General features: G+C 38.3%; 1 protein-coding gene across 3 annotated transcripts in view; it reads left to right on the forward strand.

The window, feature by feature from the left end:
* Positions 1-18,873, forward strand: part of LOC131690688 (matrix metalloproteinase-2) — a 659,150-nt gene that overhangs the window by 561,488 nt on the left and 78,789 nt on the right. The window contains exon 1 of one of the 3 annotated variants that reach the window (XM_058976618.1): positions 8,638-8,746. The exons of the other annotated variants lie outside the window; for them this stretch is intronic. The gene's annotated coding sequence lies outside the window, so the exon portion shown is untranslated. Of the gene's footprint in view, positions 1-8,637; positions 8,747-18,873 lie in introns of those variants that run through there. 3 annotated transcript variants of the gene reach the window in all.

The following is an 18,873-nucleotide window of genomic DNA, read 5'->3' on the forward strand; positions in this document are numbered from 1 at the left end:
AAATGGCATCAGCACTGAACGCCTGACATGGTTAAACTCGTTAAAGGCGATGTTCGTAAGCATAACCTCCATAATCACCTTCAGCAAATATTTCACATCATTAATGTTGCTCCAGCCAAATACGGAGGCTACTGACTTCAGGTCTTTTCGCATAAGATCGATCTTATGCGAAAAGACCTGAAGTCAATAGCCTCCGTATTTGGCTGGAGCACTACTTCTTGCTTCTGCGACTCAATCATTCGACAGATCCCCACAGCAAGAATTAAAGTAACAGTTTCGTTTGTCTTCCGACGAGTCACACAATATGAAGGGAACTGTTTTATCACACTCAGCATACTGAGTAGATATCCTGACCGCTGTCTTCGGTGGTTCGAAATAGCAATCTTCCTCACAATTCTCGCATTAATTTGTTGAAACCAAACAAGATACAATTTTTTTAAGAGTCACCGAAAAACATGTTGTTTCTTAAATTTATTTTTGAAAATTTTCGGGGGGGCTTTAGCCCCCTAGCCCCCCCTCTGGCTACGTGCCTGGCAACTGGTTTGGTCCACTGCACACATCTGTGGCCAGAGTCACGGGAATTTTAGTATCCGAAGAATTTCTGGTATTAGAGTAAAGTAGTAAAACTGCCAAAATATACGACTTTGTTCGTTTTTATTTCAGCTTCTAGGTGTTAACAATCTTGGTGAAAAACAATCTAAATTTTGAGTAATTTAATTTCTTTTCCGATAGTACCGTAACCCGGGGTGACATTGATCACTTTTCGAAGTAATCATTACATATACATTTTTTCAAGTTTAATATTTTTAAACCATGTACTTATGTACGAAGTACATGATTGGATGGTTTCACCTGAAATTCTCTGCTTACTACTATTTTTTCAAAAAACCTTAAAATTTGAAGTCCGTTTTCATATTCCGGGGTGGCTTTGATAACCTGTATATTCACCCACATTAAGTTCTTGATGTCAATGTTTTTCATTCAAATGTTTGTTTAAACTAATTTTAAATCGATACCCATTGTTAAATAGATGTTAATTGGCATTGTATACAGCATTTCACTATACTGTAAAATTCAAATGACCAAAATTCGTGTAAATCGGGTCTAACTAGAATAAAAGTATCTAAAAACTTATTTAACTGCTAAATTTGTTTTATTTCAGCGGTTTATCAATTAACAAAGATTTTCATCCATTTTAACATATTGGAGTATTGCACATAAAAAAATTTGAGAATTTTAGCTTGAAATAATTTGAAATAGTTGCTAACTAGTTTTACAAAACATTTTTCTAAAATTAAGCAAGCTCTCAAAAATCGATTTGGCACATCCGATACCAAAGAAAAATAAAAACTCGTTTGGAATTTACTATTCTAGCTAAAATCTAAGATTTATTTGTTGTATAAAAAATAGATGCTTTTAGAAGCTTCGTCAAAATAAGATAAAGTAAAAGTTAAGATTTTTGCATACTTTGTACTAATAAATCGAATAATGTACTCAAAAAGTATAATAAATCACTACTTTATAGTAAAACTCATTACAAATTTGAATGATTAGGTAGACTATTCTAGCTAAATATGTAATCTACGAAAAAAGTTTCGAGTGATCAAAATCACCCCGACGATCAATGTCACGTTATTATAATTACCGAAGCATGATGTCTATAATATAATATGGCTTCATTTTCAGAAAAAAAATAGCCAAAAAATTTTTTCTGAGACACCTTTATGTGTAAAAACCTTACTACTGCCCTCATGGAAAATAGCAGCGAAAAAATACTTTTTATTGAATTCTATCGGAAAAGAAATCAACTTACTCCAAATTTAGTTCATTCCTCACGAAGATACCCAAATACACTACACTCTCCTATTACCACACTCCCCTAAATTCCATAAATAACATCCCCAAAACTAAAATGAAAACGAATAAAGTCGAATATTTTGGCAGTTTTACTACTTTACCCTAATACCAGGAATTCTTCAGATACTAAAACCCCTTTGACTCTGGTCACAGATGCGTGCAGTGGATCAGTTGCGTTAGATTTCTTATCAAATTCCGCAACTTTTCATATATAAATTATGATAGGAATCCCGCGGCAACTAATTGAGTGCCTCTGGGAATCACTTTTTGTCTAATACCGGAATACTCCGGGTACTCAAACACTCGTAACTTTGGCCACAGATGCGTGCAGTGGACCAAACCAGTTGCGTTTGATTTCTTATCAAATTCCGCAACTTTTCATATATAAATTACGTTAGGAAACCAGCGGCGATCAGTTAAGTGCCTATGGGAATCATTTTTGTCTAATACCGGAATACTCCGGGTACTCAAACCCCCGTGACTCTGGCCACAGATGCGTGCAGTGGACCAAACCAGTTGCATTTGATTTCTTATCAAATTCCGCAACTTTTCATATATAAATTATGATAGAAATCCTGCGGCGACTAATTGAGTGCCTCTGGAAATCACTTTTTGCCTAACACCGGGAGTTCTCCGGTTACTCAAACCCCCCTAGCTCTGGCCACAGATGCGTGCAGTGGACCAAGCCAGTTGCGTTTGATTTCTTATCAAATTCCGCAACTTTTCATGTATAAATTATGATACGAAACCTGCGGCGATCAGTTAAGTGCCTATGGGAATCATTTTTGTCTAATACCGGAATACTCCGGGTACTCAAACCCCCGTGACTCTGGCCACAGATGCGTGCAGTGGACCAAACCAGTTGCATTTGATTTCTTATTAAATTCCGCAACTTTTCATATATAAATTCGTATAGAAATCCCGCGGCAACTAATTTAGTGCCTCTGGAAATCACTTTTTGCCTAATACCGGGAGTTCTCCGGCTACTCAAACCCCCCTAGCTCTGGCCAAAGATGCGTGCAGTGGACCAAACTAGGTGCGTTTGATTTCTTATCAAATTCCGCAACTTTTCATATATAAATTATGATAGGAATCCCGCGGCGACTAATTGAGTGCCTCTGGGAATCACTTTTTGTCTAATACCGGAATACTCTGGGTACTCAAACCCCCGCGACTCTGGCCACAGATGCGTGCAGTGGACCAAACCAGTTGCATTTGATTTCTTATCAAATTCCGCAACTTTTCACATATAAATTATAATAGGAATCCGGCGGCGACTGATTGAGTGCCTCTGGGAATCACTTTTTGTCTAATACCGGAATACTCCGGGTACTCAAACACTCGTAACTGTGGCCACAGACGCGTGCAGTGGACCAAGCCAGTTGCGTTTGATTTCTTATCAAATTCCGCAACTTTTCATATATAAATTATGATACGAAACCTGCGGCGATCAGTTAAGTGCCTGTGAGAATCATTTTTCTCTAATATCGGAATACTCCGGGTACTCAAACCCCCGTGACTCTGGCCACAGATGCGTGCAGTGGACCAAACCAGTTGCATTTGATTTCTTATCAAATTCCGCAACTTTTCATATATAAATTATTATAGAAATCCCGCGGCAACTAATTTAGTGCCTCTGGAAATCACTTTTTGCCTAATACCGGGAGTTCTCCGGGTACTCAAACCCCCCTAGCTCTGGCCACAGATGCGTGCAGTGGACCAAACTAGGTGCGTTTGATTTCTTATCAAATTCCGCAACTTTTCATATATAAATTATGATAGGAATCCCGCGGCGACTAATTAAGTGCCTCTGGGGGTCGCTTTTTGCCCACAGTGCACTGTGACAAGAAAAACTCACACGTTTACACGAATAGTTATTAGCACTCACACAGCTTCCCCGGATGAATACCTACTCCTGCTTGGATGCTATAGCACCCGGATGGATACCTTCGCTGGAAGGATACTTCAAGTGAGAACTAGGGTTCGCAGTACCGACCCTTTTTGGCGAGAACCGGTATTACGGTACTGAAACCCTCAGTACCGGTAGTACCGGTAAAGTACCGGTACTCGAATATTTTTTTTAAATATTCGAAATAAGCATCAAAGTGAAATTGAATGCTCAAATTGATGACCTTATTCTCAGATGATTGATTTGTGCTGATCAAAAAAGTATGTTTATTGTTTTTAATTGATTCGGAATTGCATGACTCATTTCAACAGAAAATATTTTTCGTATTCGGCACCTTCTTTTATTTCGAAATCTAGGCCACTTTGAAATCAATAACTGCTAAGCGGTGCGACTTTTGTCGACTTCAACAGATGGTAAATGTAAGAAACACTATTAACAACAGTAAATCAAAGCGAGAATGGCAGTAAATCCGAGCAGGTTATTAGCAGTTCCTCTCTTGATTTTCTGTAAATTGGTTTCGACCTGCATACCAAGGCTTCTTGCTTTCCTGTAAACTATGGAGTTTTGCTGAATTTCTCGATCACCAATAATTACAAATCGCTCCATTTGGAGTAGTTAACCAATTCTAAAATTGTTAGCTACTAAATCACTGTTCGTTATTTTATAAATAAAGGTTAAAGAGCAAACCAAAGACATGACTTAGACCATAGTCTTATTACGCGCCACCCAGTGAATAATGAAACCTATCAGAATGTCGCTAATGAAAAATTCTAATACAACGGGAACTAGTAATGTTTAGCTTATAGAAGGTAATTAGTATAATTAAAAGTCATCTTGCAGACCGATATTTTGAAACAGGTCCCCCTAGAGAGTCCACATATTTTTCATAAAAAAATTGTATGGTACCGAAAATACCGGTACTGGCTTTTGTTCAGTACCGGTATTACGGTACCAACAATGGGTCGGAATTCCCGGGATTTTCGGTACCGGTATTACCACCAACATCAATTCGCGGACTCATCATATCCAACACCAATTCGCGGACTCATCATATCCAAAGGTTTTTTTTTAATTGACCATGAGTGATGCATTTTTTCCCCGCGACTAAGATGTGCAATAGTTCGACTATTAGTCGCATATTGCGCTGCCGTCACACAAGGGCTAAATATTGCTGCTTTAAACATTAGCGTGATCGAGCAACTTCAACCATTCAACAGGCTCTATCTGTAACATCGTTACAAGTTTAGTTGACTTCCATTAAAATAAAATTCACATTCTCCGGTGAAAGGAAAATTAGAGGTGGGTAATATCCGGGACATAACCACGGCCTTGACGTAGGACCATTCGGTGGCGTATCATAATATTAACCCTAGAACGGTTTTGCATTCGTCAGGCCCGTAGCCAGAATTTTGTTTCGGGAGGGGCTTAAAGATTATTGCATAAATATGTTAATCCTGATGACTTGAGATACAAACTGAATGTAATTTTGAAAAGTGCTCAGTGAAAACAGTTCCAAAACTAAGGCAATAGACACTAAAAATAGTAAAAATATGTTATCTATTACAAGCCATCGACGAATTATTGATTTTGTTTTTGATAATTTACAAGTTACAATATTGACTAGGTATCCAAATGAAAATTCAAGAATTCAAAGCATGTAAGGGCTAAAAAATTATGCAGTCCCTGATGATGCTCGAAAATGCATATTGCATATGTGCAACACATAAGCATATGTGTAGTCTACATTTTCAAGCTGTATACGATGCTAAATTTGAATGAGTAAAACCCGTCTCATTGAACTTTACACGCATTTGCTAATCAAATAGTGTTCCACCGTGATGGAGGACGTAACCCATGTCAAGGTTATCTCCACGGATAGGAATCAGGCATTGTAATTCTCTCTCACTCACGCGAGAAGAAGCTTATCCGATGTCCGATTTTTCCGAGATAAGATGAGTCGCAAAATTCTCCGTCTCCCCAAATACTGTGAGAATATTTTTTTTTTTGATTTTTTTCTTCTTACCGGAGAAGATGATAATATTTTAATTTCGTGGAAATCAATGAAAGCGTCAAAATATACACTTAATTTCAAATGAAAGCGTCAAAGAAGTACGACAGACTTGTTTTTTCGTGTTTTGAAATAGCGACAGCAAGGCAGCGAGCGCAAAAGGAATACCGTGATAATCTCATTCGCTCATTCTCCAGCGGTTTTATTTATCCGGAGAAATAACACGTTGTATTTATCCGGAGAAGTTGTGTGAGTGCCAAAAACTTTTCGCGTGAAAATGTGAGTTTTTATTGTCGCAGTAGCAAATTATTCGGACGCATTTACTCATATGAGCGATAAATGCAATGCCTGATAGGAATATATCAGCCTGATATCCAAGTTAACCGCTATTTGAACGAAGAAAATGTCCAAATTTTCTATAAATCTTCTAATCAGGTAGGCAATTTGTAGATGTGGAAAAACGGTTCAAATTCTATTTTTTGATCAGAACAGAATTTCGGGATTCATGAATTTTTGGGTAACAGATGATATACATTTAAATGAATTATTTTACTAATAGAAATTACCCAGAATTCAATCTACTACAGAAAACTAGCCAGAAATTGTTCACTAATCGAAAGGAAATCAATTCGCACCGATTACTGATATATTCTAATTTACATACAAATTGTTAAATATAACATCGACGACACCACCAAAATAAACAATAAATATGGGTGAGCTAAATGATTTCAGTATCACTTGCTTCCGACACATAAAAGAGAATATATCGCACTTACTTCTATTTTGCTGAGAAGACTTTCTTTGAAACTTCTCTCTTTTTCAATTACTGTAATTTTTTCGATTGTTGTGAAACTTTTGCAAAACTTTTGACAGCGGCTGTTTATGGACGAACAAAAACAGACCGAGAGACGGTGAAATACTGAAGACATGAAATCGAAACATTAATCACGATTTATTGACTTATAGATTCAACCAGTCACAACAGCGTTTTTGTACGGAACGAATTATTGAGAGTTAAATTAAGCGTCACTAAAAATGATATTGCGTTAAAATGACTCGAAAACAAAAACTGTCTATCGATCTCAGCAAACTGAAACATTGTTTACCTATTACGCTTGACTATGACACCTAGTATTTATATTAAGAGTACACGGACCTAATACAGAAATTCAAATTTTGTGCATTTTAAAAACTTATCATTTAAACTTTTTCGTGGCAATATCTAGTATTACATTTGAGTTTTGTTAAACGCGACAATCACTTGCGATGAAGTGTTTATTTTTGGAGAATTTTGGTGCACAGTTTCCTATAAAACTTCTACTTTTTTATTATGTAATTCGTTATTGACTTCAGGTTCAATGCTTTATCCAAACGGAGCCGTGGCTCTTTTATCTATTTCTATCTATTTCCATCAATAAATATAATAAAACGAGTTTTAATGGTTGTCCGATCTCGCATAACGCTTAGCTATTTCACGTTGCAGCTGTTGCTAATTGCATATTTTCCCTATTTTATTCTCCAACTGCGTATTGGGGGTCGTTCATTTCTATCTCGCTATTGTGCACTTCCGTGTCATCATTGTAGTTGCTGCCTTAACTTTCGCGAACGTTTCATTTCTTCCTTTCTTATTGCCTTTACGACTATGAACTTCCTCATTGTGATGGCTGTAGATTTTGAGGTACCTGACGCAGCTTTTACCGCTGCACAGTGTTTTAAAACGTCGTTTTCGTACTCAAAATAAATAGCGTCTAAACCGTTGACATTAGAAGTATAGTTTGTTCGAAGAAGTTGTTGTTCTTATGATTGCGCATCCACAGGAGTATACTGTTCAGTGATTAATTCACCTATAAGTGATATACGAAATTTATTTTCTGAACTAATTGAGATAGGGACTTTGTGTCTTCAGCAAAGTTGTAGCAAATATTACTACAAAAGAAATTGCTGAAGACACCATATATATAGCTTTAACGGTTTACAAGTTATGGAACATATTATATGAAAGACCCCTTAAAATTAGTTTTTTCATGATAACTTTTTTAGACATTCTCCTATCTTCTTGGAAAAGTTGTTTGCGGTATCAAAGCACATATTTTTGCCGAACATAGTTACTTCCTATCTGTTGAATTTAAAAAGATATTCCAAATTTTACGGAAAAATATTCTAGAAGACTTGCAATGTATAAATTGAGCAGCTTGTAGCACTGCGAAAAAAGCACATATCTTAATCAAAACTAATTTTTCGTATTTCATGACCATAACAATTCTAAGAAAAAATAGTTTTGAAACCCTATATATGGTACGAAAAAGTTGGTCAAGAAAGTGTTTACAACTGTAATGTAATAGGTATAGTTCCAGCCATACATAGCCTTACTTATATTATGTGATCAAATCTTGCCTACTTCAAAATCTACAGTCTTTTGAAAGCGTTGTTGTTTATAAACAACATGGGCATGGAAGGGTTCAAATAATGGCAAAATTTCATTATGCGGCCAAAACTCAATTTTTCGATCCTGTAAAGCAAATCTTAAAAAGTTGGATAGATTTTGATTCATAAGCCATACTGCCTAACTGCGAAAATATCGCAAATTTAGTAGGAATAAAGCTCAATTTTCGATAATCAACGCACTCGTAGTCAAATAAGCTGTGATTTCAGTCGTATCCGTAAAACCGTGGTAACTACGTAAACAGAAAGCTTCAAGAGAATTAAAAACTGTGAAATTTTCCGCATAATATAAACGGATTTCCATTTCATCAAATAGAAACAAATTTCAAACAGTTTACCGCAACTAATTCCGATCTCTTTTCTCTACTTTTTTTGTTTTCCAGGTAAGAGTCTTCCGAAGTTTTTCACCGTCAAAAACTTCCACCGCTTTTCAGCAAGTGGCACAATACAAACAATCCCCAAGTAGTACCCGGTATAACCTGGACCGTAGGAATCTCGACAGACTACCAGAGCGCCCGTGAGTGCAAGTAAGAACTCAACCACCACCACCACCACAGCACAATCGAGCAGCCCATTTTATCGCGTTCAACCACTTGATAACTTCATAATCACCGCGAAAGTATTCCTCATTAAATCCAACGTCCCCGCGACACGCCATTCCACAACCCCGGATCGTTGGTGGCATTTACGAGCACTGTGTACCAAGATCTTCATAATAATTAAAAGTTAAATCCTTTTCAATATTTCAACACTCCACACCACAGAGCTGATGAAGCACACCCAAGCGGGTGCGCATAATCCCCGAGAACCGCAAAGTCAAAAGTCAAGCGATGGGTATAGCGCTGTACGTAATCACGCGAAGAAAGTTTTCCAGCCAGTCGGTTGGTGGTACCCGAGCAAAGTCAAACATCAAAATTAAGGCAATTTGAAATCATGTTTTAATGTCAACATAAAATTGAATAATTAATTCGATTTCAGTTGGTGGCATATGAAAAATTTAATGTAATTTTGTTTTAATTTTCTTAGAGAAGTATTTGTTTTGCTATCAACAAGAAGTTTCTACATCTTATTGAATTTTCTATTTTCTCAATGCTAGCAGTAATAGTTTTTTTATTTTTATGGCAGTTTTGCACTCTTTAATAATTTTCAACCGATAAAACGAAGATAACTTTAGCAATTATTATCAATAATATTACCACAACTAACTAAATTCTCAGTTTGGTATCAGAGTCTGCTCGGGTATACACTCGACGCGTCACCGTCGAGCTGAGCGAAATCGCTGATATACGAGCAACCTGCCCGATTATTACGGGAACTTATCTCGGCGGAAGAAAAGTTTGTCGGAATGAGAAATGCGTAGGCATTTCATCCACGTAATCATCGGTTCGAGGGCAAAGGTGCTGATATAATGATGGTAGTAACTGCACATTACCATACACAACAATTAATGAAAATAATTGAGGCCTGGCTGCAAAAATGTTGTACTTAAACACTCAGAATAGAAAAGCAGAAATTTATGAAAATCGTCAAAAAATCCTATACGAATTTCAGACACGTTTGTCCGGTAACTAGACTTGTGCGATCGTCTTTAAAATTGGAGCAAGCAATCCTGGGTTTAGAAAGCGACCCACCGGTGGGCCGACGGTGGTTTTTTTTGCCTGCCACATGTACTCTAATGATACCCAACAAGGTAATACAATTTTTCTCCAACTGTAACGTAACAGGAATAAAATGGCTTCCAAAGAGATTGATGGTGTTTGTAACTTGAATATCTTTTTACATTTCTTATATTTTAATGATTTTAATTATAAAACTGAACTTTGGTTTTCTTCAGTCTGTATACATGCTGAAGAATTGTTCTATATGTCTCAATCAAATAAGCTGAATAAATTCTCCAAATCCAGATATTTAAGGGTGACAAACGATATATGATTACAGGTATACATCCAATGTCAACTAGAGCTAAATAAAGCTACTGTTAAAACGTTTACAAAACCACGAAATGTTTGTTAGGACTTTAATGTACATGTTCCGTGATATTTAGGATTAAAAAGTAGGTGTTGGTGGTATATTTGCAGTGTTGTCAGAAAAAAAATCATGCAATTAATTTGACCCTTCTATCTGGAAATTGTAATAACACAAAAAACAATCCTAGCAAGGTATGCTGTTGTGCTTTGCAAGATCCCTCGCAATATTTGAAATTGAACTTTTTAACGGTTCGAGATATAGATTGACTGCCTTCGATGAGGTTGTAGAACAGCACATTTTGGACAAATTTTCTGCAGACACGCAAGCTCTAGCTTTATACTTTCCATTGCACGAGAAATGATAATGTATGCTTTAGGGTGTTCCTTAAAATGCGGTATTATTTCTATAACTTTTGTAGTTTTTATTTTACACAAAAATACTCTTTAGACAATTTGAAGATTATTTTACGGCGCATAATTTTCTTTAAAACACGAACCACTAAACTTTTTTTCTTTTCAAAGTTTTGAGAATTTTGATATAAAAATATATTTTTTTTTCATTAGCATTATCTTCGATTAGGGCACTTAAAATTAAATACCGGTGCTGTCATATGAAATAGCATACTTTATAGTATAAATCACCAAAAATGGCAAATACGATATTTTTTTTATATCGTGCAATATTTACTGAACAAATTTTTTATTTTTAATAAAAAGTATATATATAACTTTCTAACGAGAGAAGCTAGAGGTTCGGTATATTGAAAAAATGGTCTCCTTGAAAATATGTGAAAGTATTTCTAAAATCATACTATGTTGCGTTTCGGCTTCGCCTCATCAGAAACCGACACTAACGTATTGTCGGAATAGATTAGCGCCGGCTTGACGCAAATCCCTTAAAACTAAAACACACTATGTGTTTCAATCAAACGACTGATCAAACGTGATGTCCCGTTAGAGCAGAAGTTCTGTTTATGCCGATGAGACACAAGTGACGCCGAAACTTGTCTTGGCTTAGCAGGCTTATGCGAAAGCACTATGCTATATTTCACCCTAAGGAGGAAAATTTGGTAAAAACCAAAATTTCTCACTAGGGTGAAAATTTGTTGGTATAAACCAGTCTTTGTACAGGAGGGCACAAATCCTTATTTCATACTATGTTGCGTTTCGGCTTCGCCTCATCAGAAACCGACACTAACGTATTGTCGGAATAGATTAGTGCCGGCTTGACGCAAATCCCTTAAAACTAAAACACACTATGTGTTTCAATCAAACGACTGATCAAACGTGATGTCCCGTTAGAGCAGAAGTTCTGTTTATGCCGATGAGACACAAGTGAAGCCGAAACTTGTCTTGGCTTAGCAGGCCTATGCGAAAGCACTATGCTATATTTCACCCTAAGGAGGAAAATTTGGTAAAAACCAAAATTTCTCACTAGGGTGAAAATTTGTTGGTATAAACCAGTCTTTGTACAGCCGGCGCTAATCTATTCCGACAATACGTTAGTGTCGGTTTCTGATGAGGCGAAGCCGAAACGCAACATAGTATGAAATAAGGATTTGTGCCCTCCTGTACAAAGACTGGTTTATACCAACAAATTTTCACCCTAGTGAGAAATTTTGGTTTTTACCAAATTTTCCTCCTTAGGGTGAAATATAGCATAGTGCTTTCGCATAGGCCTGCTAAGCCAAGACAAGTTTCGGCTTCACTTGTGTCTCATCGGCATAAACAGAACTTCTGCTCTAACGGGACATCACGTTTGATCAGTCGTTTGATTGAAACACATAGTGTGTTTTAGTTTTAAGGGATTTGCGTCAAGCCGGCGCTAATCTATTCCGACAATACGTTAGTGTCGGTTTCTGATGAGGCGAAGCCGAAACGCAACATAGTATGAAATAAGGATTTGTGCCCTCCTGTACAAAGACTGGTTTATACCAACAAATTTTCACCCTAGTGAGAAATTTTGGTTTTTACCAAATTTTCCTCCTTAGGGTGAAATATAGCATAGTGCTTTCGCATAGGCCTGCTAAGCCAAGACAAGTTTCGGCTTCACTTGTGTCTCATCGGCATAAACAGAACTTCTGCTCTAACGGGACATCACGTTTGATCAGTCGTTTGATTGAAACACATAGTGTGTTTTAGTTTTAAGGGATTTGCGTCAAGCCGGCGCTAATCTATTCCGACAATACGTTAGTGTCGGTTTCTGATGAGGCGAAGCCGAAACGCAACATAGTATGAAATAAGGATTTGTGCCCTCCTGTACAAAGACTGGTTTATACCAACAAATTTTCACCCTAGTGAGAAATTTTGGTTTTTACCAAATTTTCCTCCTTAGGGTGAAATATAGCATAGTGATTTCTAAAATGATCTTAATGAAAAATCAAAACTGCAATTTTTTGTAAAATCAAAAGTACACGACATAGAATTCCAGTGTCTTCGACAAAGTTATTCATAATTTTATTTTTTGTTCAATTTACTAGAAGACAGCGAAACTTGAGCCAATAAAAAGTTAATTTTCTGTTTTAAAATAATTCAGGGTTATTCCCACTATTTAGAATAAAATAACCGAATTGTAATGTGAAATATATCATCCTGAAAATGAAACTATATTTGTTATATCGTCCTCCGTGAAAGTAATTTCTAACCATGTTACAAAGGGTCAAGCCATGAAAAACTTTTCCTTGCCCAAGCTGAATTTTTTTCTGTATATTTTTATCGAAAACTAAACCAATGAAAGTCATAATTATCTTAGAATCCAATAAAACTCGCTTTGTGAGAAGATATTGTCTAATTTAGCAACTAAATATAATTTTATTAATCAAGAATTCCATTGAAAATAGTTTATGTCGTTAAACAAATATTCCCTTATTACTTCTTTATTTTCTTATTTGGTTCAGAAGAAGGATCAGAGAAAAAATATCCACCACAGCGTTATGTATTGAATTTTACATAATTATTTATTTATTTTTATATATAACATATTTTTGGTTCATCTTCTGAATTAGAATACCATTTTCGCCTCTACTTTGCCACCTTTTCCTGCACAAAACTGTGGAATTTCTGAGCGCCAGATATTGTTTTGGCGTTATTATACAGTTCTTCGAGTTCTTCTAACATTTTGTTTTACTGCTCAGTGGATATGTAGCAGGAAATTAATTTTGTGATATTTTATCAGTTTGTTCGACTTCTCAGTTATATAACTCTCGAGAAGTTGTTGTGGTATTTCCATAGTCACGAGCAAGACTGGCTCTTTTTGCCAGTCGCTTCAGAGTGCCACCAATAGCATCGCAGGGTCCTTTTCTATGGGATGATGCAAAAAAATGCCATTCTGTGCTTAATTCATACTTTGTCTGGAATCTACACAAGCTTGCGAAGTTTTTCTTATTTTTGTATTGTGCTGCGGCTCCATCAGATATAAAACAAATTTTAGAAAAGCTTGTCAATTGTATCTCAAAAATTTATCATTTTTAAGAGGAACAACTTAACTGCAGTCTTCCAGTCTTCCAGTCTTTCAATCTTCCAGTCTTCCAGACTTCGAGTCTTCATTCAAGTTTGTTATGAATATATACCAAATTCGTTACTGATACTTTTTACATGTATCAGGCAACTATCAGTTGGAAAATTGGATTCTGAGGTGATTATGACCTTCATTGGTTTAGTTTTCAATAAAAAATACACTAAAAGAAATTCAGTTTGAAAAGGAAAAGTTTTTTTTTTTAATAAAGTGCCCAACTTGAATTTTTGACGGTAGGTAGGCATCATAATTACCCATCTTGAAGCAAAATTTCATCCAAATCAAAGAAAGGTTTTTTTTCTAAGTCGACTTCAATGAAAAAATTTTTCAACATTTTTATTAAAAAATTAGACTAATTTTGTGATTTGACTCCTACAACATTTTTTGTAGGATTTGTCAGTTTTAGACTATAGCCATTTGAAAAAATGGTAAAAAAAAGTTTGACCCTTTTCAAAAGACAATCTAGATCATTTTTGGAAAAACAAAGTATGCAAAGTGGCTTTTTGTGACAAAGTTCTCATGTACAGAAAGTTTCATTAAAATCTAAGGGGGGGCTGCCAACATTTATTCGAGTTGGCGCGAAATTCGTTAAGTACTTAATATATCAAAAAGAGATTTTTTGAAATCAATTCTATGAAATTTAAAAAAGTATCGCGCGCGACATTTTTTGCTCAGTTATAATTTTAATCATAACCTTATTTATAGTTGAAAATAGTTATTTGCCCCAATGAGCGATATTGTTATTCCAAAGAATCCGACTTTTGGCGAAAAAGTGCTCATAACTTTTCAGCGAAAATAGTTAGATATGTGGTGCCGTGAAACAAATTGTTCGCCTTAAAACAATCTTAAAGTTGTCTGAAGACTACTTCAGTTTTACATGAATACCGCAAAAACTATTTGAATAAAACGGGTTTTCAAAGAAATGCTAAGACACCCTAACCTTCGATTAAAAATTTGTTGTAAAATTAAAATTATGGCAGATAAAGCTTACATGTCTTTAGCAAACTTTTCCAAAATTTGTCGTTCTACGATGCTGACCTTCAGCGGCTCTAGAATGATTAAAAAGTTAATTTTGTGATCTTGGTAAAATTAGAACCACCCCAACTGTTGTTCTAACAAAAACTAGGGGCTCACAAACTATGAAAACTTCTCCAGTCTTAATAAGGCTATGTTGTTCCATTCGTTATCGAGCACTCAGTCGAGATAGAAGTCTTTTGTCATCGGTCCGTACACTCTATAGCGACAAATAGTGTTAATCCGCGTTCAAGGTTATTTGCACACTCTACGCCTAGTTGAGGTTTCAGTATTTTTCCCTTCTTTTGTGTTTCTGTTTCTGTACCGTTAGCCGGTCAGTGAAGTGAAGCAGTGTTCTTCTAGTAAGCCGTCTGGATACCGTTACCTACACAAGCTAAGTATTAGTTTTCGTTTCCCCTTCTTGGTTGTCTTAATAACGTGCACTGGGCAATAGGCCCGTGCAAAAATGACTTCCCCTGACGGCGGTTCGTCTCAAGGTGAGATGGACGTCGAAACAAAATCGGCTCCCCGGCTCAAAGTATATCCGAGCTCGGCCACCGGGCCATTTGTGATCTTCTTTCGGACCAAAGAAAAAAAGTGTTTGAATCTGTTGCAGATTTCTCGCGTTCTGACAGACCGGTATTCGGCCGTGACAGAAATATCGAAAATTCGCCCTGATAAGCTTCGGGTGGTTGTTAACAGTTCAACTCAGGCACATGATATTGCTGGCTACGAGCCCTTTACGAGAGAGTACAGGGTGTATATTCCAGCTAGAAGGGTTGAAGTCAGTGGGGTCGTTTCCGATTCGAGTCTGAATTGCGAGGACCTGCTAAAATATGGGACTGGCTGTTTCAAAGACCCCATGCTTAAGCCAGTGAAGATACTGGAATGCAAACGTTTGCATTCAGCATCAGTCGCAGCTGACGGGAAGAAAACATACGTCAACTCAGACTCTTATCGGGTGACCTTCGCCGGCTCTGCCCTGCCTAATTACCTCCTCTTTGACAAGGTTCGTCTACCTGTTCGCCTCTTTGTGCCGCGGGTCATGAACTGTACTAATTGCAAACAATTGGGACACACAGCCTCCCATTGTAGCAATAAAGCCCGCTGTGGGAAATGCGGTGGGAATCATGCGGATGATTCCTGTGGTAGAGATGTCGAAAAGTGTCTCTACTGTGGGGGAAACCCACATGATCTCCCTTCATGTCCCGCGTACAAACAGCGCGAGGAAAATCTTAAGCGTTCCCTTCAGGGACGCTCTAAGCGATCTTTTGCAGAAATGCTTAAGATAGCTACGCCACCTGTCTCTACGAACATCTTTACCAGCTTGTCTACTGACGAAGGCGACTGTGATGAACCCCAGGAGGGAACATCTTCTGCTGTGCCTAGAAGTAGTAGAAAAAGGAAGAACATTTCCTCTTCCAAGCTTCGTCGTAAAGGCCAGAAGGTGTCTCTTCATGGTCCCCCTAAAATGACTACTCAAGGAAGTACTGTTGTAAAACCGAAGCAAGTCGCTCCCGGTCTCAGTAACCTGAGCTCAGAAAAGGAGTTCCCAGCACTTCCAGGAACATCAAAAACCCCAAGTGTTCCCATATCTCAGCCAGAGAAAGAAAACAGTGCTGGCTTAATAAATTTCTCTGACATTGTGGACCGTATTCTTACAGCGTTGAACATTTCTGACCCCTTTAAAAGTATCTTGATAAGCTTTCTCCCCGCAGTAAAAACATTCTTGATGCAGTTCACTGCGAAATGGCCCCTCCTTTCAGCGATTGTATCCTTCGATGGCTAATTCATCGAACGAGGTCAAGGATTTAATCACTGTTCTACAGTGGAATTGCAGAAGTATTATCCCGAAAATCGATTCGTTTAAAATCTTACTAAATAATTTGAAATGCGATGCATTTGCCCTATGCGAGACATGGCTCACTTCAGAAATAACCCTACACTTTCACGATTTTAATATTATTCGCTTGGATCGAGAAGACTCTTACGGAGGAGTACTTTTGGGGATCAAAAAGTGCTATTCTTTCAATCGGATCGACCTCCCCTCGACACCAGGCATTGAAGTTGTCGCTTGCCAAACAGAATTAAAGGCAAAGACCTTTGCATTGCTTCCACCTACATCCCCCCTAGAGCCTCAGTTAGCCACCGACGGCTTTGCGATATTGCGGAACTCCTCCCCGCACCGAGGCTAGTTTTAGGTGACTTCAACTCCCACGGCACGGCATGGGGTTGCCTTCATGACGATAATCGATCTACCCTACTCCATGAGCTTTGCGACAACTTCAATATGACCATTTTGAATACGGGTGAAATGACACGGATTCCTACCCCTCCAGCGCGTCCGAGCGCCTTAGACCTGTCCCTCTGCTCGACATCGCTGCGGTTAGATTGCATGTGGAAGGTAGTCTCTGATCCCCACGGCAGCGACCATCTGCCAATCGTAATTAATATTGCTAACGGTTCAGGGCCACCGAATACAATCAATGTTTCGTATGACCTCACACGAAATATTGATTGGAAGAGCTACGCGTCCGCGATATCCGAAAAAGTAGAATCGACACAAGAGCTTCCTCCGGAGGAAGAGTACGGGTTCCTGGCTGGCTTGATTCTCGATACCGCGATTCAAGCTCAGACTAAACGCGTACCAGACGCGAATTCACGCGGGCGTCCTCCCAATCCATGGTGGGACAAAGAGTGCTCAGACGTGTACGCGGAGAAGGCCGCTGCGTATAAGACCTTCCGGGACGACGGGCTGCCAGCTAGCTACCGACAGTACGCGATGGCGGAAACGCGCATGAAGAGTTTGATAAAAGCCAAAAAACGTAGCTACTGGCGCCGGTTCGTCGACGGACTAACGAGAGAAACATCGATGAGCACTCTTTGGAGTACGGCCCGGCGCTTACGAAACCGAAACAGTACCAATGAGAGCGTGGAATATTCTAACCGTTGGATATTCGATTTTGCCAAGAAGGTTTGTCCGGATTCCGCCCCGGCACAGAAGATCTACCGTGCCGCGTCCCCTCACAATAACGCGAACGAAACACCGTTTTCGATGGTGGAGTTCTCACTTGCTCTCTTATCATGTAACAATAAAACCCCAGGGCCAGACAGAATCAAATTTAACTTGTTAAAGAATCTGCCAGACTCTGCCAAGAGACGCTTGTTGAATTTATTTAATAAGTTTCTTGAGGGTAATATTGTCCCTCATGACTGGAGGCAAGTGAAGGTCATCGCCATTCAAAAACCAGGAAAACCAGCCTCCGACCACAACTCGTATCGACCGATAGCAATGCTGTCCTGTATCCGAAAGTTGTTCGAGAAAATGATCTTGTTTCGCCTCGATAATTGGGTTGAAGCAAATGGCTTACTGTCAGATACACAATTTGGTTTCCGCAAAGGCAAAGGGACGAACGATTGTCTTGCGTTGCTCTCAACAGAAATTCAAATGGCTTATGCTAGCAAAGAGCAGATGGCATCAGTTTTCCTAGATATAAAGGGGGCTTTTGATTCAGTTTCTATCAAAATTCTTTCTGAGAAGCTGCACCAGCATGGTCTTTCACCGACTCTAAACAACTTTTTGCTAAACTTGCTGTCTGAAAAACATATGCATTTTTCGCATGGTGATTTATCGACATCACGAATTAGCTACATGGGTCTTCCCCAGAGCTCATGTCTAAGCCCCCTACCCTATAACTTTTACGTGAATGACATTAACGAATGTCTTGTCAATTCCTGCACGCTAAGGCAGCTTGCAGATGACGGTGTGCTCTCTATTACAGGTCCCAAAGCCGTCGATCTGCAAGGACCATTGCAAGATACCTTGGACAATTTGTCTGCTTGGGCCCTCCAGCTAGGTATCGAGTTCTCCACGGAGAAAACTGAGCTAGTCGTATTTTCAAGGAAGCGTGAACCAGCGCAACTACAGCTTCAATTAATGGGTCAAACTATTGCTCAGGTTTCAACTTTCAAAGATCTCGGGGTCTGGTTCGACTCTAAAGGAACCTGGGGATGTCACATTAGGTATCTGAAACAGAAGTGCCAGCAAAGGATCAACTTTCTCCGTACAATAACCGGAACATGGTGGGGTGCCCACCCAGGAGACCTGATTAGGCTGTACCAAACAACGATATTGTCGGTGATGGAGTACGGGAGTTTC

Source organism: Topomyia yanbarensis, chromosome 3 (genome assembly GCF_030247195.1).
Source record: "Topomyia yanbarensis strain Yona2022 chromosome 3, ASM3024719v1, whole genome shotgun sequence".
In the NCBI taxonomy this organism is placed as follows: domain Eukaryota; kingdom Metazoa; phylum Arthropoda; class Insecta; order Diptera; family Culicidae; genus Topomyia; species Topomyia yanbarensis.